At 35.3% G+C, this 24,396-nt stretch overlaps 1 protein-coding gene across 3 annotated transcripts in view; it reads right to left on the bottom strand.

Annotated features, from left to right (window-relative positions):
* The window catches only part of LOC119647972 (ets DNA-binding protein pokkuri), a 136,718-nt gene that overhangs the window by 29,906 nt on the left and 82,416 nt on the right, over nt 1–24,396 (bottom strand). Inside the window, exons 1-2 of one of the 3 annotated variants that reach the window (XM_038049365.1) lie at nt 1,363–1,484; nt 1,013–1,188 (exon numbers count right to left, since the gene is read on the bottom strand). The exons of 1 other annotated variant lie outside the window; for it this stretch is intronic. The gene's annotated coding sequence lies outside the window, so the exon portion shown is untranslated. Of the gene's footprint in view, nt 1–1,012; nt 1,333–1,362; nt 1,485–24,396 lie in introns of those variants that run through there. One more of the 3 variants, XM_038049356.1, reaches the window with a different exon arrangement.

Here is a 24,396-nt window from a genome sequence, read left to right on the forward strand (position 1 = left end):
CGATAACAATTGATATTGTTTATAAATTTAAAAAAAAAGAATTGAAAATTTAAAAAAAAAACAATTGTGTTGCTCTTTTGATAAATTTATAAATGATAGTGACTCAGCGGTTTTGTATATTATTCCTGAATCAAACAAAAGCGCAAGCAAATTTTCGGAAGAATAGATATGAAGAATATTATTTATGAGCTGGAGGCCCTGTCAAACTAAATTGAATTTCTGGGCCGTTATAACGTTATGAGACAAGAGAAACTATTCCTATTCATATATCTCAACCTTAACATAATAATGTAGTGCATTCTAAACAAGAAATGAATTTTATATGAAGCAGAAAGTTAAGAAACAAGAAAAGCTGCGCCTTTATAAACTATGAGCAAAAAGGTATTCATACGTGCTCGTTCCACTTTCCTTCGCTGAATTGTAAGTTACTTAGGTGATAAGGCCTGAAAACCTCGTCATAATACCATTTTCCGATAAAATCCGTGCTGTGACTAATTTTTATTGGAGCATATGTATTAAAATAAATTGAGTGAGTTAGATTTCCAGGAAGAACTCGGAATTATGTGGATACCTTTGATTTTCGGGGAACCCCCTATTAACATTGATAAACTCAACACCATTTTACAATGAATTCTGTTCTTATTGAATATGAAATTATAGGAATTGCTTTTATACCGGAAAGACAAAGTGGATATTAGGCATGATTCATTCCAAACCATAGAAGAAGGAAGGATTATTTTTTAGGGGTTGATTATAAATCTTAAAAAAATAGTTTCGAGTTAGGAGATTGTTTGTTAGCCTGAAGTCAAACAAATTCAATATATTGTAGAGAATAGAGTATCTCGGAAACCAACTGTCCCCTTCAGAGAATTGAGCACGCTGAAGAAGGGGCAGCTGGCTCCCGAAATACTTTATATCTCTTCCATATCGATACAATTTTAGCTAATAAAGGAAATCCTCTCTACAACTCGTTAAATTTGTCTAGTAAATGTTTGGCAAAATGTAAACAAACCTGCGTGTTCTGAACTATTGACTTAAACCACCTCCAAATACACCGTAAATATCATAGTGTTAACATAATCACAAAACTTAACAGCAGCTAATTAATTTATGTAATCCACACTGAAGAATCCAAAACCACTTCACGGAAAAACATCCAATTACACACCTAACGACTTCACCAACTGGCTGCTAAGACAATAATTACTGCTATAGTACTAGAGTTATTAAAACGCTAACAAAAAAAAATCTCTTATCATCACATCGAAAACCAAATTCTAGTATTATGGTATTAAGTTAATAAAACAACTGAACGGTACAGACGTAAGCAGAAGATATTGTTATTATATCAAACAATCGTACACCAAATCTCTTCTTCCTCGCAATCTACACTGGATTTCCCCAACTTTTTTTCAATCTCGGATAATAATCAACCGATATTTCTATTATTTTTTTTAACAAATTATTTGCAAAGAAATTAAACAGAACTCTTTATAATTTGATTGACGGACATCAACTGAAAAACGTACGCAAAAATACAATACGGACAGCAGTAGGAAAAAGTTATGTTATTACTACTAATCCTGTCAATAATCATTTTTGATAACTTCAAAAAATTTGATAAAAACTGAGAAAAGAATTTTATTGCAAGCACACCAGTCGCGAATATCACTATAATTTTCGCACCATAGAGTCTATCTCAAAAACCAAGCTCTAGCCATTGATAGATAAGAAAATCAATCAGTGATAAAAGTTCAAATAAAATTCATACTCATATGTACATATAAAAACTTTTGAAAATACATAATAATAGCAATAGAGGAAAAGAAGGAGACGGGAAAAAAATTTATAGGAAGTCGATATGTGAATTCATTTGAATTCTTCTAATCGTAATCAATAATTGAAAATATGTCAGAATTGATTAGATTAATGTGCTTGTTTTTTTCCTATTGAAAATTGTGTGAATTTTGCAACTGTGAAATATATTTTTATCAGCTGACTAAAGCATGGGCTTTGGTGGAAAGTACACATGAAATAAATTATCGATTAATCGCGTTGACATTTCATTTTATTATTAAGACCCCCGCAATGAATTATGAGTAATATCTTGAATGCAATCTGATTCATCGATATCATATTGAATCTTATCTGATAAAATTAAAATAATTTTGATGAACATGACACAACAGATTTTGTCAGAGTAAATTTTAATTAGAGTAAGAGTTTATTTTAAATTTAGAGATACAGTAATCTCATTGAAAAGTGGGGAGAAGATCGGGAAGGAGTGTTAATTTTGTCGGAGAAACAAGATATGATGACCAATAAACTCTAATAATATAAAATAAAGATGGATTTATAATATTGTTATCGAAAATAAAATATCTTTTTTCATTAATACCTTAAAACAATTAGCATTATTTCACAACAGCTTATTGTACTGTATTATTAGTACTTAAATTTTTGTGTTTAAATTTCAAATGTATAATCCGAGATCTGTACTTACAGCAAAATTTGCCTAATGTAACATCTTAGATCCACACTCAACAATATTTTTACCTAGAAAGAAAAAAAATATAAAAAAAATATTATTCATTCATTCATTTAACACTATTTAGGATTTTCAGATTTTTTATTATTTTTATTATATTTTATGTTTTTTTAAAGCAAGGAATTATAGTTTTAGCACTCAGGCCTTTAGTCAGGCACCATCGTATTCTCTTTAGGCAATCACAGAAATCGTGACTGAGATTCGAACCCGGGGCATGTACCGAAATCGTGAATCTAACGACTCAACTACTTTGGCTCTCTCACCGTCTAAGCTTTATATAAATAATAAATAATACCTGAGAGTACATCTTTTTAAGTTCTAGACAGTATAAATGCTTCCTCAGCTAGCGAAAATCAATTCATTTTGTATGCCTTCTATTCACCCCTTTGTGGAGTATAGGACGTCAAATTTATTTAATATTGTTTTCTTTTCTATTTGGTTTTCAGTGAGATTGTACTTCAGTATCATTTTCACCACTCTTAATGCTGGGCAAGTGTGAAGCCTACAATTGTTGGAAAGCGCAACGGCGAACAGAAGCATCCATGCCCAACCGCGAGCTCGAGGCAATGAGATCGAGAGGCTGAGTCGAAACCTACTTGGCAATCGCCCATCGTCATCCAGAGCAACAGCATCGTTTTTTTAAATAACTGCATTTGGGCCAAGGAGCATTAAAATCATATCAATGTCATTAAATGTCAAACTTTTAAATTGAGCTGGTATCAAAAGTCAGAAAGCGGAAACCTGCGACTTCTGTGATTTCTCAATGTACGAAAGTGACCTTCCTTTCTCCCCCGATACCTCCTCTAAATTCATCTTCAATCACAAAATTAGAAAATTGTGACAAATTTCGAAAAATCTGTCACATTGCTAGTAAACAATTTCATGCAAAAAATAGATATTCTTCCAACTGTGATTGGCCTTTAATGGGCCAGCTCCACTTTAGGCACGGGGTAGTCGAAGAAGCACAAAAGCTCTGTGAGTGGAATTTCACAAAAAGGACACACGTCATTACGGTGGTACATCATATAATGGATGATGGGAGTCTACAGAACTATCCATCAATCCCTCACAAAACTTGAAATCAAAGACCTTTGGAGTTGCAGAGATGGAAGATTACGGAAGACCAAGTGTCAGGATAACTAAAGTAGGAATGGATTGAATAAACCCCCTTTGAATTGATTCATTTACGGACGAAGGGAATATAAAGGATGGCTGAGAAATAAATACCCGTGAACTGATAGAAGGATAAAAGGGGGCAATATGAAATCAGAGTTTGCTGTCAAATATCACCTTGCTACATCAAGATAGTAAACAGGCGTCACAGGAGAGGATTTAAGTAAATTACAGATTGAGCAGCATTTTCTGACTTCAAGCGGCAATTTGTTCAGAATGCACCAGGGATAATGTGTCAAAGTTTAATTGAAGACTACTCTGATCAGTCATCAGATCTACAACGCAAAATAATCATTAGCGTATGAAACACGGGGGCAGGTTTAATTAGAAAGAAGGATGGCTCATGAAAAATGGAAACAGAATCCAACACCCTCAGGTACCCCCGCTGATGGAAAAAATTATAGACAAAATGCAACCATAAAAAAAGGCTCAATTTGCTCGTTCACTTGCACTCCCAGCCTTGATAGTTGATGAAAATTCACATGACCGAAGTTGATGAGAAGTAGAGAGTTGTCAATAGAATCGAAAGGTTTCGAAAAAAAACAGTACAGGTTGTACGGACATTTTTTTTCTTCATCCGGGGATTACGCACCAAAGTCGGTGAGTTCTACGGATTGGTCACAGTCAAGCGACCGGGTTGAGGCCCTTGCTGCTCTTTCACAATGAGGTGGCCGAAATAAAAGGTAGGCCGTTTTTTTAACCACCTGTTAAACATTTCTCAGAAACAGGGAAGGAAGGCGATAGGAGTAGTGGTAGTTTTCGGCCAGTGTAGCGTTATCTTATTTGTGTAAGGGGTTAATGCGAGTTTACTTCCACTTATCCGGAAAGATGGCTTGGCCAAAGTTTTGTTGGAAACGGGATCAAGGGCAAAGAAAATGCTGTGTTTAAACTTGTTTAGGAAGAGTTTTGGAATGCCATCGGGACCGCAACCTATTAACATTGTCGAAGAGAATTTCAATAATGGAGTAATAAAGGAAGAATAGTTAGATGAATTGATGAAAGCAAAAAACAGGCTGAATTTGGAGGACAAGAGATGAAGAGCGAAAATCACGAACCAGAGGAAACTGAATTTCTGTCAACATTGCAAAGGAAAGGCAACGATGATTTAAAAGATATCGAACAGCAATTTCTCAGCTTAGTATGTGCACAGGAAAATAAAAATTTGCGTATTCAGGACTAATAATTCCCCGCGTAGTGGAACTAGCGCAAGAATTTTTGCTTGAGTGTTGAGGGAAGGTCAAGCCAACATGGACTTAATGACAGACCGGGCCACTACTCGATTGATACTCATGTAGTCCACGGACCCCTCTTTTTGGGGTAACAATCCAAATTATTCAAAATATTTCGGCTGACGATCTTTTCTATACAGAGCCTCAATCCTCAATCAAAAACAAAGATGAGGTGGGCTACGATCAGATGAGTTGTCTTCGCCCTGGATGGGGTGATTGAACTGGTTGAGTTTCACCTTTTTGACCCCATCCCACGAGACCTCTTTGCGTCATGGTTATTTATGTTCAATTTCGTGCTTGTCCTGCTGTTGTAGATTTATAATTTCCATAATATAAAAATTGCACTTGAGATGAAGTAGATCTGGAATTCACACGAATATGAACTCCCTTTTTAAATTTCAGTAGAGTAGGCCTTAATTCCAAGAAAAGCTAGATGTGGTTCATCTAGTAAGCCAATTTCAGCTGATTTAGAATCAATCCTCGATTCATCAAACGAAAAGAATTATCGACCTTGTCTCCATCTTCTTAGAAAATCTCATTTTCCCTGACAAATACCTCCTATATTTATGAATGTTTGTTTTTCCTATTTCGTGCATGATAACATTTTCTTATATAACGGACTAAAAATATCCGTGATAAGGAAGTCAATCTATCAAGTTTCAAAAGAATTAATGATTTTCTGGACAACGAAAATAAAAATAGCAACTATTACCAACTTGCAACGAAATGTCATTGATTCTTGGAATATACGCAAGTTTTTTTAAAAATTCCATCCATATTAAAGATTTGACCTTAATAAAATTTAATTCCATAGAGTTATCAATCAATTACTTCCGAGAAATTCAATTTCTAAGAAGCAGAATTAGCACATATAACTTTCTGTTTAACTTCCAATTGAATATCCGATAACGACAAGAAACGTATCTATTTTATTGAAATTTATCTGTACTCAAATTTAACCATAAACTACATACTACTTTACTTAACATGAACAATTATCTTAAATCCCAGGCTTTAGATACCACTTAATATTAACATCCAACTACAATAAATTATGATAAAAACAAAACAGGTAGTACCTAACAAAAACTTTTGTCAAGATAATCACGAGTAACTTAACTAGGTTTAATTTTATCTCTAGATAATTTCTCACATCATTTAGAAATTTGCCCTCAAAAATTTCGATTTGTTTACGGAACCATAATATACGTTCATGTCTACATATATGTAAGTTCTAGCGCCCTTTATTTATTTGCTTTCAGCTTTATTTAAAGAGGTCGTAAGCGATAACAGGAGTTCTGGTTTCGCCTACAATTAATATTTATATACGTTGTTATTTCTCCTGCATCTTTCATTATCTGAATAGGAAATGAAAACAACATTCGTATTGATGTCAATGCAATCAGCATAGACTTATTGCTCGTGTACAAGTGAATAAAACAAAACGTGCTAATTTACTTGTTGCAAGTTAAGTTTAGTTGTTGGCATGCTTCTGGAAATAAATAGCTTCTGTTGCCCTGGCTATTGATATTTACCCCGGAAGATTGTCTTGATGGGAGAAAATAGGAAAATCGTACAGAAATCTTGAAATAATTGAAGCTACTTTACTTTCGCATAGTATTCATTTATTGCTAAATTTATAACATAATAGATTAAAAAAATTATTTATAACAATTCTGTGTTCATAATTGAACTTTAAATAGAATATTCATCCATAAAGTGCTTATTGTAGGTTAGATGAGAAATGTAATATTTACTCAAATAATCACAGTTTGGGATCTTTGGTAAGCGATACTAGGGAGTCATAATAGCCTAAATAATCAGCAAGACAATTGCCTTCTGAGAGAAAATTTGAATTTATTTACATAAATGTACAAATATCATGAAAATTCTGGAATAAAATGCGGTAAGGGATCTATTGGCTTTCTAAATATCACACACTCTACAAAAAAGGAGCGCATAATCGAAGAAAGTTATTTATAAATGTAAAAAAATTATCATTTGGTTATTTTACAACCATTTTATTTATTAAGTTATATAATTTCAGAACAATAATTTTTGTCTACTTTTATGAATTGAGTGACTGCTTACGTGTAATCTAATATTAGTGTACTTTACAATGGTTATCCCATAGTAAGATGTCAGTAAATATTGATATAACTTCTACTATCATAATCACTGATAAGATGTTAGGTAGTCTTGTCAGGGCTGTGTATGACATACAATAACTAGTTCCTGTCTCCGGTTTTTATCAGTTTGTCTACAATGTGTTATACTAATGTGATTATCATTCTAATTCTATTGCATTGAATATTTAAAATTTGAATTTTAAAATATTCTAAATGCAAGTAATTATAATTCTTTTATAGTTGGATTATTGAATAATAAAGAAAACGTTTTTCTAGTATTTTAGGAGAGAACATTGAAGCTCTAGTTAATAATAGAAAAATGTTAAAAAATGGCTTCCGCAATTATTTTAATGTACACTAGACACACGTACAATACAATGTTTATTTTTAATTTAAAATCAATTAACCACCCACCAATTGAAATAAATCAGAAACAGCGACCCACAACTTGAATACTGAAAATGAGTATTGAATTCATAAATCAGGCTTGCTAACAAAGAAAAAGTGACGAACTATAAATTTTCGAAACTATGTAAAGTTACTTGAAGCTTTTTAAATCCTATATATGATTATCATTCGAAGGTAGACGATTGTCTTTCAAATTATCTTCCTATTGCTAACTTTGAAAATGGTCAAATATTTTTAGTGACCAACAGTCCACATAGATATTCGCACAATAGGAAACGCAAATAGACTCACAACAATCATATATTTATTCAATGAATTCTCAAGCATCACAAAGTCTTGCCGCAATAGCGTCCATACGACAATGGTCACTCACGAATTCAGCGATACACACATACGTATCAATGCGGAACCAAGCAAATAAGACAACATACCAATCTGGAGTCAACCAACCAAACACATATACTTGTAGATTCAATTAATTTTCAATTAAGACACCATTTTACTATGAATTCATTAAAAATTTGTTAATAATAGAATCATCAATGATAAAAAAGGCTCCTTTACTAATCGTCAATTTTCTGGTGTTGTACAATTATAATCAAAACCTAGTAAATATCGTTGAACGTATCAGTAATAACAGTCACTTTAGTCTTACTTATATTCACGGCAGTTTAGAGTGGCTAAAACTAATTTAAATATAATTACACTGAGGTGTAATTAGTCATGTTAGCGAATCAATTTCCGGATGTGGACACCGTCATGCAATCTTACATCTTAAGAGTGTCTAGTTTCTTATATACTATGACAGTCTGTTTTATCTATAATACTTTCATGATTTACGAGGTGCTGTGAAAAAGTAGTTACGATATTTTTATTACAGGCAGAATTTTGCAATTTTTTTTTAGTTTCATTAAATAATCAAATAAATTTCTGAGTTTAGAGAAATGTGAATGTGAAACGAACTAATTTCTGTTCAAATTGAAAAGCGTGGCGCTAGTCACGTTTATGCAATTTTGTACTAGAAGAAAGCCCAAAGCAGCCGTTAACATTTATAAATTTTGCCACATACGTGAAATCATATATGGAAATTAAGTGACTATAAATGCTATCTTCTTATCTAAATAATAAACCGGGATTTGAGTATAATCACAAATGCACTTGATATATCCCAGTAAGGTCGACGTAAGCAAAGTGGGAATTGCCATTTCTATGTTTTAATAATTTCTTGTAGGTTTAGAAATCTTTATTGTTTAGATAAAACTATTTTCAAATTTGTAGTTTCCATGGGACAGATTGAGGCAACCAGACATTAAGATTATTGGAGTGGAGGGCTTGGCTGTCTATAGTCAAGGTAAGAAAATGCATGCCATCTGCACTTCATCGTCACCCAGCTTCCACGAGCTTAAGATATAGATACCTACATTTTCTCTAACGAGATATTTTGAAGGTCAAGACGAAATTTTTCCACGTCAGAAACCTTTCAATCAAAATGAAGTATCTTCCTTGTAAGAAGGAGTGACGACAAATTCACCATTGGTTGCCCGCTCGCATAAAAAAACAAAGTGGTCTGCGTCTTAGCAGTGATATTTTCATATATATTATAGTTATTTAAAAGACCCTCCCTGCTACTAATGAACAAACTCATTGGTAGTTTGTGTTTGCCACTAAATGATAATCCGTGTCATTAGAAACCTCTGCCTTCGTCATTTACCGTTATCTACCGAAGCATATTTCTACATTAATGACGCAGAAAACAGATACCTAATGTACATGATGGACTATTCTGAATGCTAAACGAATAAACAGCAATTATTATAGAGATAGTGACATTATTCTTGTAGTGCAATCTATTCAATAATAGTGAGATTTACACGAAACTTTCCACTTTTCCGAATCATATCAGGTTCTATGTAGATCAATTGGTCCGTAAAGTAGATGTAAATCGATATCAAAGAAAAATGTAATTATTAACTTTATTTGATAAAAAATATATTTTGAGACTTCGCATTTTCGTGAAAAATGTTTTTCCCGATTTCTCGGTCAAATATTTTTTGAAAACGACGTCCGTACTTAAATCTGTACATTTTATCGGTTCTATGAAATCCTTCTCAACAAGTGTGAAAACTTAGACAGGTCCTTATCAAACCGCTTTTCTTTAACCCCATATAACTTTAATAAAAATGTTTCTTCAGGATGACAAGGAGTCCCCTTTATTAAACGTGAAATCATACCATTTACATTGACAGAAAGATAGGGATTTGAAAAGCACAGACAGCGAATCGAGAATGTTTTGCTGAAAGCCTAAAAAAGAAGTCATTACCAATAGAACAAATTCTTCCTAAAACGTTCAACAAATGCCTCATTATAATGATCTTCAGAAATGTTCCCCGCAAATTAGCACTGATTCAAATGCAACCCTCGTTATAGTGAACAAACTCAGTTAAAACAAACTACGAACTAAGTTTAAGCCCCTCAAATACTCAGTTTTGTAAAAAAGTCCATAAAATGAGGTTTAAAGACCCCGGCCCTTATCGAGCATTGCTTTGTTTTCCACTCTTAATTCAGTTTCGATCGATTCGCAGAGCATTTAATTCAGTTTAAGATTATGTGATTTTGCCGCCCGCTACGTCTACGAGTTTGTAATGAAAATTGATTTTAATTAAAGAAAAATTCAAAATTCGTAAAGCCACGAATAATAAGAAAAATGATTTCAGAAAATTATGGGATTCCAAAATCTACACTTTCCAGAATTGTATCTTCACGAAATAAAATCCACTCTGTTATCACAGTAGAATTGACACCCAGTTCGTTTATGGGTTGAGGCACACGGAGAATAAGTGGCTTGACTAGTTTCAAAGTTTGATATGGTCCTAGATGCACAATTTCTCGACCGCTCATCAAAGTAGAAGCCAAAAAATTCATTACATTTCCTGACAAGATCTTTCTGGGGAAGGGACAATTTTTAATTCAGATGAAATTGGCGTATTTTTCCATCTTTTGTGAAAGGGTTATGTCCCATGGCAGAAAGAGGATCAAAGCGAAACTTTCGATCGTAAGGCAGACGGCGCGTATTCTACGTGTTTCTAAAGCGTCAGCAGATTAAAATTACTCTGGAATTATAGTCAGCATAAAATATTAGAATTTGGATGATGATAAAAGAATTAGGACGAGTAAAAAGAAATCCTTTATCTTTCCAATTGATGGCTTCAGTGATCTATATATGGCGGCGTATAGGTCAGTTACACTGAAAAAATGTCACTTCTTTGACAGTTTTCAGATTGGATAATTTAGTTTTGTTTGAGCGCACGTCAAAAAAGGATGTTAAAAAAGAAAAAAATGTATTATATTTTACAATTTTGCCTTCCATAAAGGTGAAAACGCAGGCTAGGAAGCTAAAAATGTGAATACTGTCTATGATTTCATTGATTCTGGTTCGGTAGTTTCGATGTGAAACCACGAATTCAGCTCGGAAAACATAACCTTCTACTTGGTCTTACCGATTTTCAAAGCCAACTGCATACACAGGCAAGCAAAGTTCAGAGTACACAAAACGATAATAAGACGTGTGCTTTGACGCGGATGTGAAACATGGACCCTAACACAAACTTCAGAAAAACTGATCAATACCTTCGAGAGAAGTGTCTTGAGTGTATGGACAACACTCGGATATCTAACATGATATTGAAAGAAAGGGCAAAAAGATGAAAGCCGCCAGGAAAACCCCGAGAGCGCTGGGCAAATTCTGTTAACGAATTTCAAAATTGGAGGACGCGATCGATGGATCGAGATGTTTGGAGGAAGGCCATCCAAGACTCGAAATGAGTGAGTTTCGATGTGATAGATGCATCACGCTTTGCAAAGCCAATTGCCAAAAATGACATTAAAATCACGAAAATCGATCGGGTGCGACCGCTACCTAAGTGGTGCTTTGAATTCCCATGAGCTAAATGTTGCATAATAATGGCTTACAATCATTTAGATAAGGCTATATGTGAGGAAGAAGCTTGACGTATGGATGCCGCACGAGTTTATGCCAGAAAACTTCATAAACCGAATTTCTATCTACTAATTGTTACTGAATCGCAAGAAAATCGGTGACATACCTCAACGCTGAGCGAAGAGGGTCGTTGTTGACTCGTGGCAAGCCGGCGCAAACGGAGACCAAGCTAGGAAAAATTTGCTGTGGGTTTGATGGGATCGGCGAAAATCGTCAATTATGAGCTGCCCCCATACGACGAAACCCTTAATTCAGAACTGTACTGTCAAAAATTGGACCATCTGAAAGAAACAAACGTCCAAAAGTGGCCAATTTTAGTCAACAGAGGAGTTATGTTCCATGATAATACCCAGGCTGCACATCTCGATAGTAACTCGCCAGGAGATCCGGGAATGTAAATGGAAGGTTCATATGCACCCACCTTATCGACCGAACCTCACACCAAGTGATTACCACCTACTCCTTTCCATTGCAAAAGATTTCGCCAATAGAAATACAATGCTGTCTCATCTCAACAAGCTTAGGTCAGAACACGTGCTTTCCGACTCGAATATGATTCATACCCATGCCGTGTTTATGAATGCATATAAGGGAGCAAATAATACTGTTTACCCAGGTTTTTGTTCGGGATATGAGGGATCCTAAGCCCCCATCCGCTTAATGTTGACCACTTTCGGTCACGCTGCTCCCAGGGCAGAGGTGAGGCAGCGGCTGATGAGTTTCTCCGACCTCGACAAAACCGTGAGTTTTTCTTGCTTTTTTAACCAGTTTAACCAGGATACACTGCTTGTAAGACGAAGGTGATGTAGCGTCTGATAAATTTCTTCTGCCGTGGAAAAAACTGTCCGTCGTCCATTTTTTTTTAAATTGTGTGCTGAACCCAAAAAGAGGGATCTGTGGACTAAAAAGCAATGACTGCCGCATGGAAAGCATTTTCGGAAGAGACAGTAAACAAAAATGTCAAACAATATTTTGACAGACTGTGTAACTTTCTGGATGTACCAAAGTTTGAGGAGGAGGCTGATGTGGAGTCAAATGTTAAAAAAGGATCCAGGGAAGTTATAATGAACTAATATTATTTACTATAACAAGCAGGAATAACGCAGAGTCGTACGATTAATTCCAGTAAGGAAATATAACAAAACAAGTGAATACATTAAAACCAACAAGTTCTCCCCCAAATAAGTTAGAACCACTTCTACATTAATGTTATTTTTTGATTAGTGACAAGATTGTAGAGATATTAATTCAAATTCTGAATCCATATCCAAGACAAGTTTATGAGCCGCAGCAAGAAATGCACTAATTCTTATGGAAATTATGTAAAATTTACTTAGAAAGAAAATAAGCACGAGAATTTTGGCGCATTGTGGATGGTCAAAAATCAACTTTGTTACCGGAATCCTAAACTTAGTATGACTACTGGGAATTGAAGACTTTCCGATTTGTGGATCTTTAATCTTTATTATTCATTTAAACTAGAAAATGGGATGAAACTCAATACAAATTTACCACGGTAGCGAAAAAAATTGGGTTGATAAAGTGGTAATTATTTAAATAATAAGCTATTCTCCCTTCAATTATACTTTTGGATATTAAGAAAACTTACAAGCAAATTTGTTTGTATTCTTCAAGCTAGCCATGTTCTGCTTCGATTGCGCTATGAGACTTTAAAATAATACGATTTTCGTCATGCTAATTGTCTAGTTCTGGGTAACCTAGCTCATATTTTTTATTCATTTAACAACGCGTAAGTGAGGGTAACATAGTTGTTAGGTGACATAAGTCATATTTTCGATATTTAATTCTTTTATATTTCAAAATATGGTAAAACGTACATAATTGAATCTTTTAACAAAGGCGATATGTTTCAGACTAGGAAATCGCAAAAATACATTTTTTAAGCATTTTAACTACTCACCCTATGTGAAAAAAAGTTAAAGCCATCCTTGTACATATTAGGGAGCAGCCATCCAGTTTTCTTTCCGTTGCATACAACCACGTGCAAATTCTCCTTAAAAATTCCAGCTAATGGCTCAGATACATCAACCAACAGCACCCACTTGCAATATCTAAGTCCGTGAAATGCAATCTACTAACCGCGTATGAAAAACTCCCATAACACAAGCCAACCTTATGCCCCGAGTAACACAAAAGGCAACCAACAGAAAAAGCGGAAATAAGTGATTTGCAGCATGACCTCGGATTTAAGTATCGTTTTCTTAATAGTACCAGCTAGACTGCTCAGATACAATTTTTCAACACATGTACTCATATGTATATATATATAAATAGATGCATACGTCCGTATGATATTTGCTTAACATATCAACATACCCATGATAATGCTCAAGTTGCTCATAGTTGTGGGGCAAAGTTGGATCGTCTTTTGCTTCCTTCTTGGCTACCGGCTAATATGGTTACTATATACTTGGTCGAGTTTATTTGTGCATTATACCAGCAACATACCAGTACGTACTCTTTTCATAATAACGAAAAGCTAAGGAGTGAAGTAATCATTAGCGAGGGCTTTGTGGTAGAAGACACAGTCTATATTTGTAAGATAGTGTGTCTTCCGCCTTATTGTCAAATTATATCATTTTTTTTTATTTGTTTAGTGAATTGTTTCAACCAGTTTTTTAATTCGTTTATTGCCTTGTTCCTGAAACAATTTATGCACACAGAAGAATATAAATAATAAGAAAATGAATGTTCATTATGTACAGATCTTGGTTTTATTATGAAACAATACATCTGATAGTTTAATTCGTAGTAACTTTACGTGAATATATTTTAATAGGCGGATCATTTCGCCTTCAGTTGATGGGAAGAATGACTACATGACCCCAACTGTCGAAACATAGATATTCCATCAGATGTATGTACATTCAATTCAAATCCTTTGCATGAAATAGAGATTTGAATAAGACCTTGAGAATTAATGTAAAAATCATGACGCGTATGCATCCACATATAATACATCCATAGCGCGAAAAATGTAAAGCAATTCTTTATATTTATCCATGAATTTGATTCCTTCCCAGCTTTGAAACCCACTCCATTATATATCATCCCTCCATGTCCGGATGCAAATCTATATGTATCTTCTATGTTATCTGATTTGTCTGTCTTATACTAAATCTGGCATAAAATATCTCCATGCCATACCCTTTGTTTACAACCAAGGAGAATTATTCTCTCCTTTTGTAGGTTCGGTATGGAAATCATTTTATTTACTCATCCATAAATCGGATAGTTGTTTGTTTTTTAACTGCTACTTTTCTTATTCAATTTGAGCTTATTTTACAATATTAAATTGGGTCCACAGAAGAAAATAATAGTTCAGCCATCATGGTCTTTCGTATCATCTTAAAAGACCCGAGTCGAGACAGTTGACGAAATGAACTGAATTGACAATTTGAAAAGATTGAGCCCGGAAGCAAATTCGTTAAGATGAATTTCTTGAGTGTAGTTACTGTATAGTGGTATTGTTTAATGTTGACTGATTTAAATTTAGATTGATTGAATTATTTTGTCTGATGTCAATTACGATGCTCTAGAATTTGGTTTTAAGACTGAAACATATTGTCAGGTTTTTTGATTGATCATTTTTTCGAGTCCGTACAATGGCAAGTGGAATGATAAAAATATGGTTTCCAAATATAATTACATAGATTGATATCAATAGAAAAATTCCTAACCAAAAATTTTAATATGGTTAAAAACGTTACATATCTTAGAAATAACTCTTTGATCAGATAATATTATTCAATATAAAATCAGTTACCACTTACGTACATTTGTTGATAATAAATTCACATTTCTCACCTGAAAGAAGAAAACAGAAATATAAATAATAGTCTCAACTTTTCTTGATTACTAATTCAATACGCACTTCTTGGAATCAATAAAATTAGAGTGATCAACTTTAGGAATTTTTCAAACAGATATATACAAATGGTAGCTAATGATTTCTATGACATAATTTCCGAAACAAAAAATCTTTCTGTTGTCAATTTATCATACATTTTCCGTTATTCGAGTAGGGCTCCGTAAAGTATAAGAGAGTGATAGAAACTAGATAGTTACCAAGGGATCTACCGTTGAATTCATAAGAATGAGGTTAAAAAAAAGTTACGTTGTCTGTTATTGCTATTTTTATAAAATATTTAGCTATTCAGTCACGACAAAAAAGCCTTTTCGCTATTTTCGTGTGGAGAGTAATTATGAAGATTTAAAAAACTAGTTTTAGGAAAAACAAATAGCTCTTGATATAACAAAAAAATTATATATGTCGAGTATATTTAGGATAGAGCCAGTTCTAGTTGTACAAAATTCCCAGACAAGATTCTTTTTCTTCCTTAGTCAATCATTATTAATTTTAATATAAAGCTAATGAAATGTGGTATATGTCATGAGAATTGCAGAAGCATCAAGAGGAAATAGTCAAAATATCAAGTAACATTATAGAATTTCCTATTATCACACTGTCGATAGCAAATTAGGGGTAGTAAAGTTTCGAAAAACCCAAGTATGTCTTTCAACCTTCAAATAACGATGACACTAATAGTGATCTATCTTTTATTGGATATTTTCTTCACAAAACATTTACTGGAAGTATAAATTTTCAGACCAGTATAGTTTCTTTGTTTATTTTATTTTTAAAAGAAATTCCGAAATTTTCGACCACGCGCACAATGGAACTGGTATTTTTTATCTAGTGAAGCTAAATAGGGTAGTAGATAGTAGATATGATATCGCATCACTTATGATATTATAAAGTAATAAATACAAAGTAATATCACAAACATCACTTTTCATTACTACTTATCACTAGAGTGATATTTGTCCTATATTTATTAATTTCATAGCGTAAAATTTGAAAAGTTCACACACAACACACGTCGGAACGGACCAACAAAATATTACTTATCAGGAAAGTGCAGTCAAATCTGGTTAATTCGAAGTCGAATTACGAAAGTTGGGAGTAGGTACCTAAAGACAAGAAGTATGTATACAGGGTGCGTATGGTATTTGAGGACAACTTGAGACTTTACTTTGAACAAAATTTAATGAAATTTGACCAATTTTTTAGACAACGTTAACATATTATATATCTATAAAATCATTAATATCAATAAAATTTCCATTAGCTGCAATAACCTCCTCGATTCGGCTCCGGAAACGATTGCACGCCCGAATCAAATGCTCCTTATTCATATTGACCAGAACGGTATTAATTGCAGCCTTCAAAGAAGAAATGGTATTATGAGGGTCCTTATTGGTTTCACGCTCAACTATGCCTCATACGTAGTAATGCAGGGGATTAAGGTCTGGGGAGCTAGGTGGTCAAAAGTTTGGTGTTATTTGGTCATGGAAATTTTCGGCCTCCAATCTTGTGTCGCCATCGCTTTGTGTGAAGGAGCAGAGTCTTGATGAAATATGTACGGGCTGTCACCGCGTACACTATAAATCCAAGGTTTAACTACTGGATCTAGAACCTCGATATATGCAATAGAATTTTCTCGAAGTCCTTGAGTGAACAAGGGTAAAACCATAATAGTGGGTGGAAACTTCCTGCGCATGACAACAGGAACTTCTGTAGGATTGTAACATAACCATCTGTCATTTGTTCGTCAGAAAAAAACCAACCAACTGCGAATAGTTTACACGTTGTCATGAGCTTCAACTTTTATGTGCATTCTGCAACGTTTCAACCGTATGGAAGTGGTTTCTCTTCGTTTATGATTTCCTCGTGTGAAGATGACATTCAGTCATTAGCGGTCGTCTGCCTTTTCACATCTTCCAAAATATCCTGATCTATGAGATCGTCACAGAATCTTTTTCCCTCCCTCCCTATCGCACGAATCTCATATGCCTAATCCTCTAAAGTTAGCCCTTTATAATTTGGTCGTTTTAGCGTTAGGACAAACGAATCGAACCAAAAAATCTTATGAGAGTCCAATTTTTCGATTTGTTTGAATTCCTTTTCCTAAGGAATTTTATAATATCAATTTCAAAGTTGAAATATTTTCTAAAATACTTCGAATTATCCAACAAGGCTTCGAAAATCCACGATTTTTCGAGAATAGGAAATTAGAGAGAGAGAGAAAAGTTCGAATTATCCACAATTTGGAATTATAATTATCAAAATTTGACTGTGATATCATCAGAACTTTACTGACGCGGTGATATTGTAATGTTTAGTGCTGTTGTGATGTTTGAGGTGATATCACTTTTATGATATAACATACACCACTCATTCATCTCTAGTAGGCGGGACACTTTAGTGGGGCACCGTCAACTTCGCCATTTTTCTTTACGTTTTTGATAAACAAGACAAAAATTCTAAGAAATCTAAACAGTCTTTGAAAGAAATAGTGGCCGATGACGGCAGACCATAAAGTTTGCTATTTGAGCCGAGATTTTCTTTCCAGCTAATAATGGTAATTTGACCCCAAACCTGCGACCTGAAGAAATTCGTTTTTGGTTTTCGTTCAATCGTAATAAGTACGTCGAGGCGATGTTGGTTTGGAAGATAAATATCGAGAAAGCGCTCCAACTGTCAAACTTTGACATCATGCAATTCAGAAACAAAATATTGACTGAATCTTCCAGATTTTTTTGTGCTTAATTTTGATATAGTAGAAATTTGAGGCTTTCACCTTTATCCGTTACAGACAGAACATACCATACCATGACAATGTGGTATCCTGAAGATCACATTGGCCTTTCTAGTTTTGAGAAATTGTCACAATGTCAAGAACGCATGAATAGCTGCGCGTATTCCATAATTTTGCCCCTGAGTTTTCAAGCACTTTTATTCATATCAGAAAGAATATATAATAACTGGAAAAATAAAAAAATAAGTAATAATTTGGAAAAATCGAACATTTTGACGCTGCCTTACCATCCTTTCATTACTCTTGGTAGTTTGCAGAACACACATTCCTTTCTTTAGAATGAAAGAAGCAGAAGCTGATACAATTAGATGAGGGCTTCATGACAAAGTTAAGAGATGAGGAAGCCAGCGGATAAAGGATAGGTGACGTTTGACGTGAAAACATTGTTTGTTGCGATGCATCCCGGTGAAGGCTTGGAATAGGTAGTAAGGAAAAGTCACATCCTTGGAGTGGAAACGGGAAGCCCATATGCTCATGAAACTTACCAACCAAACGAACAAGAGGTGTGATACTGAGGAACCAACTGGCACCCTTCTTGAATTACCTATTCATGGACAGAATCGAGAGAGGAGGATCAATCCAAAAGCCTACTACGTAACTCGGAATGAAATACGTGGATGATATTTTTACCATTGTTAACGAAATAAAGATGAAAGGGATGCTGGACGTTTTAAACAAGGCATATCAGAATTTGAAATTTATGGTAAGAACTGAAGAGCGTGGTGAAAAATAGATTCTCATGGACATTACAATAGACCCACCCAGATGCAAAATACGATTCTGGAGAGCTCAGGTCACTCACGCCGAAATAAAAATGGCACCTTCCTTTGTAATGATATATAAATTGGTCAAGTGCCCATCAGTTTAGGAAGATGTCAAAAGAAAAAACGAGCATTGATACCAAGATTAAGAATGACTTCCACCTACCGGTTATTGTGGGCTTCGTATGTAAAAAAACGAAATATCAAAAAATTTGGGCTCTGCCGATCTGAGCTGGTCAGATTTTGGTCTCCTTGTTCTTCCCACAGCAGTTATGGCTTTGGAAGTTTGTGACATTAAAAAACACGCAGGACAGCGCGAATTGGGCTGTTCGAAGCAGGCATTGATATCTACCTACCTTAGATAGATAGATAGATTCGCAATCAGTAACTACTAAAAGAAAAAAATAATCATTGACAGATTACTTTTGGGCTTTTGGCCAGTTTCTTTCTCCTGGACCTCTGGGATGATCCTGGGGATCCTGGGATGAAAATAATGTACCCTCCCGAGATCGCATAATCAGTCCATTAAACGTCTAAAATAGTCACAAACATCGGATTTAGATACGAATATCTTTACCCAGATTCGGCATTGGCAAACTGAGAATGGAGACTAACCAACACCATTCTCAGTTTGTCAAAAAAAACTCGACGCGGGAATCCTCTCCCCCATGCCGAATCCGGGTAAAGATATTCGTATCCAAATCCGATGTTTGTGACTATTGTAGATGTTTAATGGTAAGCCGCCCCCCTTGCTTTGAAAAAAAAATCAGTCTAATACTTGCAAGACGCCTCGTCTCCTCTGTACTACTATCTCCAAGTGTGGTTGTAAAGATTGGTTACATCTTTTATCTTGTCCCAGCAATTATCAAATGAATGTTACTTTAACACGTAGATCTACAATGACAATTTTTTTTTCTGAATTACATGTAGGACTTCGAGCAAATGTAACATTGCATATTTAACAATGTTTTCTCACTTATATATGCATTCATGTCCCATGTCCCATGTCAGTTACTCAGAACATTCCAAACATAACCAACGCAATATTCACAGCACTATGAGAATAAAAATAAACGTTTCGCAACTAGATAACCAGCTACAAGTCAATTACAATGTCACATCATATTGCGGAAGTACAAACAGGGAACTTGTTCTTTTATATTTTACTTTTATGGCGCCGCTCATACTAGAGTAGATTCAATCTTGTTTAATTCAAAAGATCAGTTTAAGAATTGGCTAACTTGCGACATTCTGTTCATTTCCTATTCAGACTAACTTGTTTTTCGAATTTTTTTCCATTAATTATATGTAAGTATATAAGAATTCTTAATGAATCTAGACTGCAAATGGAGGCAAATTCGAATGCAACTAGTTGAAATCGTAGAATGAGATATACTATATATATCCGTATTTGCATAAATCTTTTTAATAATTAAGGCGCCTACCTGATCTTTGGAATTAAATATTCCGATATGCAGCGGAAATCTTTATTATACTATATCTTAAAATTGAATGAAGGCTCACGTTCTGACAAATGACTCATAGCTTACAAAATGGAAAACGCTGTAGTAAAACTAATAAAGCGAAAGATAAAATAAATGAACTCTCAAGATGCCATCAAATCCACTTCCGCATTTACAACTAAAATTTTCCGCGCTATACCGAACAATCTTAAAATCAGTTCCTCTCATCTATCTACGAGTACAACACAGCATCCAAGTGTTGGATACTTGTATAATTGGGGAACCTCGCAAGATTTACATCTGCTAAAGATACAAAAATCTATAGATATAATCTTCAGTGTATACCTGGGATGTTTTACTTTATCTAGGCCTTTTACTAGGGTGTTATAATGTGGTCACCGATCTGTTTGGTGTACGGAAGTGTAAACTTTAAACTTTTATTTATGTCGTGTCGATATCAGCACACCATCCATAACAGCATAATGTTGTTGACCAAAGTAAAAGGAACTCACAATAATGACGACGACGCCAACAACAGCAATGATAGTGTCTGGGAAAAGTTTAAATAGGTGTTGTCTGCTTATTTGAGGGAATATAAAAATAGTACGGAAGAGACATGTACTAAGAATTTGAATGCAATGACTTTAACCCTAAGGTGTAAGTGGAAGTGAGTTAGCACATTGAAAGGTATCGGAAGATGTATTTTTGTTGAATATCCATAACTTCGACATGTTACTTATAAGATAAAGGAGGGCTTGCGGCAATATACTTATTAGTATCGTTCAGGACCATAGATAGAAAATTCGGGGCGGAATTAATGCGGAGCGATCCTCAAAATTGCACAATTAACACAATCTTCTTAGAGGGTCGTCTATTCTTGACCATTTGAAAAATCTTTGGGCCCAGGGGAATCACCCCACTGCCACTCCGTCTCGGCGGACTCGCAATCGTCAGTAAAACAAGAATAAAATGCTGAAATCATGGAAAGAGAAAGTACAGCTAAAGTTAGTCAACCATGCTAAACTCTATCTGCGTTGAATCTCATTAGAAAAGAAGGAACAGCTCATGCTAAGTCCTCGGTCTTAGTCGACGCAGCATCAGAACGTAAGCAGATTAGTCCGAGCCGTAAAAATTCGGGGCTGCCCCCTAGATATTGGTACCCTCACTAGTAAAAGAAAGGAACTTGTAAGAACCATCAGAAGGGACACATTAATGTCTAAGCCAAAAAGACTAAACACAGGAGATTCATCTCCCAGCGCATTGTTCGAAATTGTATGATGGGAGAAATTATTGCGCATGTACGAGCGTCTGCGATAAATGCGAAAAAAAAATTGCGGGCATCAGGTCCGGTGATAGTGAATGTGATGCAAATCTGACCAATTGATTGCGAGTAAGAGCATTGCACAGCTGTTTATAGCTTGCCACAAGAAATGGGAGAAACAAGAAAACTATTTAGGCATCATCAACACACCAAACCATGAACCACAAGGGTCACGGGCCAGTTAGTTACCTCATCCCTCCCCCAAGAATACGCAATTAGATTCCGTACCCCTTAGACACTTGATTTGCTTTCTTGTATTCAGTTTTCTTGGTCCAAGCTTTGCAAAAAATTCGATGGTCTGGTGCCAAGGGCTACGACATAGAACTTGAATGCGGGCGAAATGGCTATAAACTCTTGTAGACTACCACGACAAGAAGTTGAGCACCAATTGATGAATCTTGCTCTTATCTCAGTTGACCCCATGATAGACAAACAGGCCAATCTGATCTCGAGATGCCCATAAGATGCAATAAGGGCAGTGAAGGTATCGTCAATTTCGCCACCACCCATGAGCTTGTACTTGTCCATGTACGACTCAGTGGTTTCACCTTTCCACATTTGACAGTGAGACCAGTAAGACGTAATAGGCTGTGAGCACGTCTGAAGTGTCATTGCACGCATCGTGGAGACACTACGAAGTGCCTTCGATGATATGAACATGTAACCCGGGCTAACGAGAACGGTTGGGGCAATTCAAAAACTGGCCGAAACAGCAGTGGATTGACAGGCTAGATGATGACGTAAGAGTACCTCGACTCCACTCGAATCAAGCCAATGACCGCAGCCAAGGAAAGTCGTGGAACCGATCTAGACGTGTTGACTCCGCTGTCACGCGAGACAAAGCCTAACGAAGAAGAGAACCCATAGTTATCATAAAAAGCGTCTCTAAGAGGACTTGCTTTTTTGGTGACGTTTATAGCTGTCCTTAAATACAAACCATTATAATATCACTTAAAAAAAGTTTTTTTTTAGAATTTCTAATGGATCTAATGGATCGAATTAGCAACTGTACGAGTAGAAAGTAGAAGGAATCACACTGAATCGACCGATTTTTCCGCAGTATCTGCAGCTTCATTGGAAAATTCTATTATCGGGTTAAATACACCATTGTATTTATTTTATATTTACATTAATATTCACAAACACACTATATAAATTAAAACGCCAAATGCATACACTAAAACCATAGGATTAACAACCATCCATCCGAAACATTGCAGATATTGTTTAGAGACGTACTAAAAAGACATAAATCAATCTTCACTATGCAAGTGGATATGCGGAACAAGCTATTTCTTCGATGAAAATATTTACCACAAGGAAAAGTCATCACTTATCATTTGACTGAAAGACTTATAGCACATACATAGGATAACATTCAGACGCGCTTTGTACAATAATTTCATACAAATAACATTTAAAATAAAGTATAAATAGAATGTATTTCAAATTAGCTCAAAATAATGTACAGATTTTCATACATGTATTCATTGATCATATAAACTGTCTGGCAAACAAAAGCTAATGTTAACAAAATATCGGAGTATGTTATTCTAATTTAGAGGGAATTTCTTTGCCTTGATGAAATTGGAGCAAGATTTCATTTCTGGATTTGTTGTTCTTGAATTTTGAGAAGTTTTCAAGTGTAAACAATACAGATAATGATAAAAAGAGCTATGATTTCCTTGGACCGCCATGCGCAACTACTGCTGAACTTCTGCACTGAGCAAACGGGCAAATGGTTCCCGAAATGTCGGTATAAACAGGGTGGAGCGCTACAGACAGATGGATTTGAGAGTGGGGCTTTCCTCTTGTAGTAGATGTGGGTGATGGGGGAGTGGTATCATTCGGCAGAGGAGGATGGGGGGTTTGTTATGATCCCACTCACTCGCCAACAGCGCACGTTTTGGGTGAAAACCTATTTTGAAAATGCGCAATCAATCATCCGCGTACAGCGCGCCTTTCGTTTGAGGTTCAATATTGGTCACCGCGGTCGTTTGCCCGATCGCGATCGAATTGTTTCATAGGTGAATGCATTAGGGACTGTCAGCATCAGAAGGGTTCATCAGAACACTGTCAACAACCCAGAAAACATTCACCATTGAACAGTCAATAAACAAAACACGCGCTATTATAATGGAACAAACCCCAGTAATCTCCACCAGAGGCCTCTGCACTCCGGCAGAGTTCCAATTTGATGTGCTCTCACAAGAAATGGGATCATCAGCCCTTATTTTTTTAAGAAGACAACCGAGCCGTGCCGGTCAATTCAACTCGTTACATGACCATGATCTAGGATTTTTTCGTGTCTGAATTTAATGAGTTTGAACTGGAAGATTTCTGGTTTTAGCAGGAAGAATTGTCATGGATTTTTTGAGGGCAAAGTTCCCCGGACGCGTTATCTCTTTAGAAGAAGATTTGAACTGGCCAGTACGTTTTCCGTTTGGCTCCTTGCGGATACGTCAAATCCAAAGTTTATAATGACCACCTTCGGACCATCAAAGCCCTCAACAACAATGTCGGAGCCAATGTCGTGAAAACGTTGTTAGAATGCTTGAAAGGATGCATGGAAACTTCGGAAAAGGCCTGCTACAGTGCATAGTACGAGGGGACAGAGCACATTTGAATGATACACTATTTAAGACTTTGTAAATTTAAATTTCCAAAAAGAAAATCTCAAAAAT

Source organism: Hermetia illucens, chromosome 1 (genome assembly GCF_905115235.1).
Source record: "Hermetia illucens chromosome 1, iHerIll2.2.curated.20191125, whole genome shotgun sequence".
Classification (NCBI taxonomy): Eukaryota; Metazoa; Arthropoda; class Insecta; order Diptera; family Stratiomyidae; genus Hermetia; species Hermetia illucens.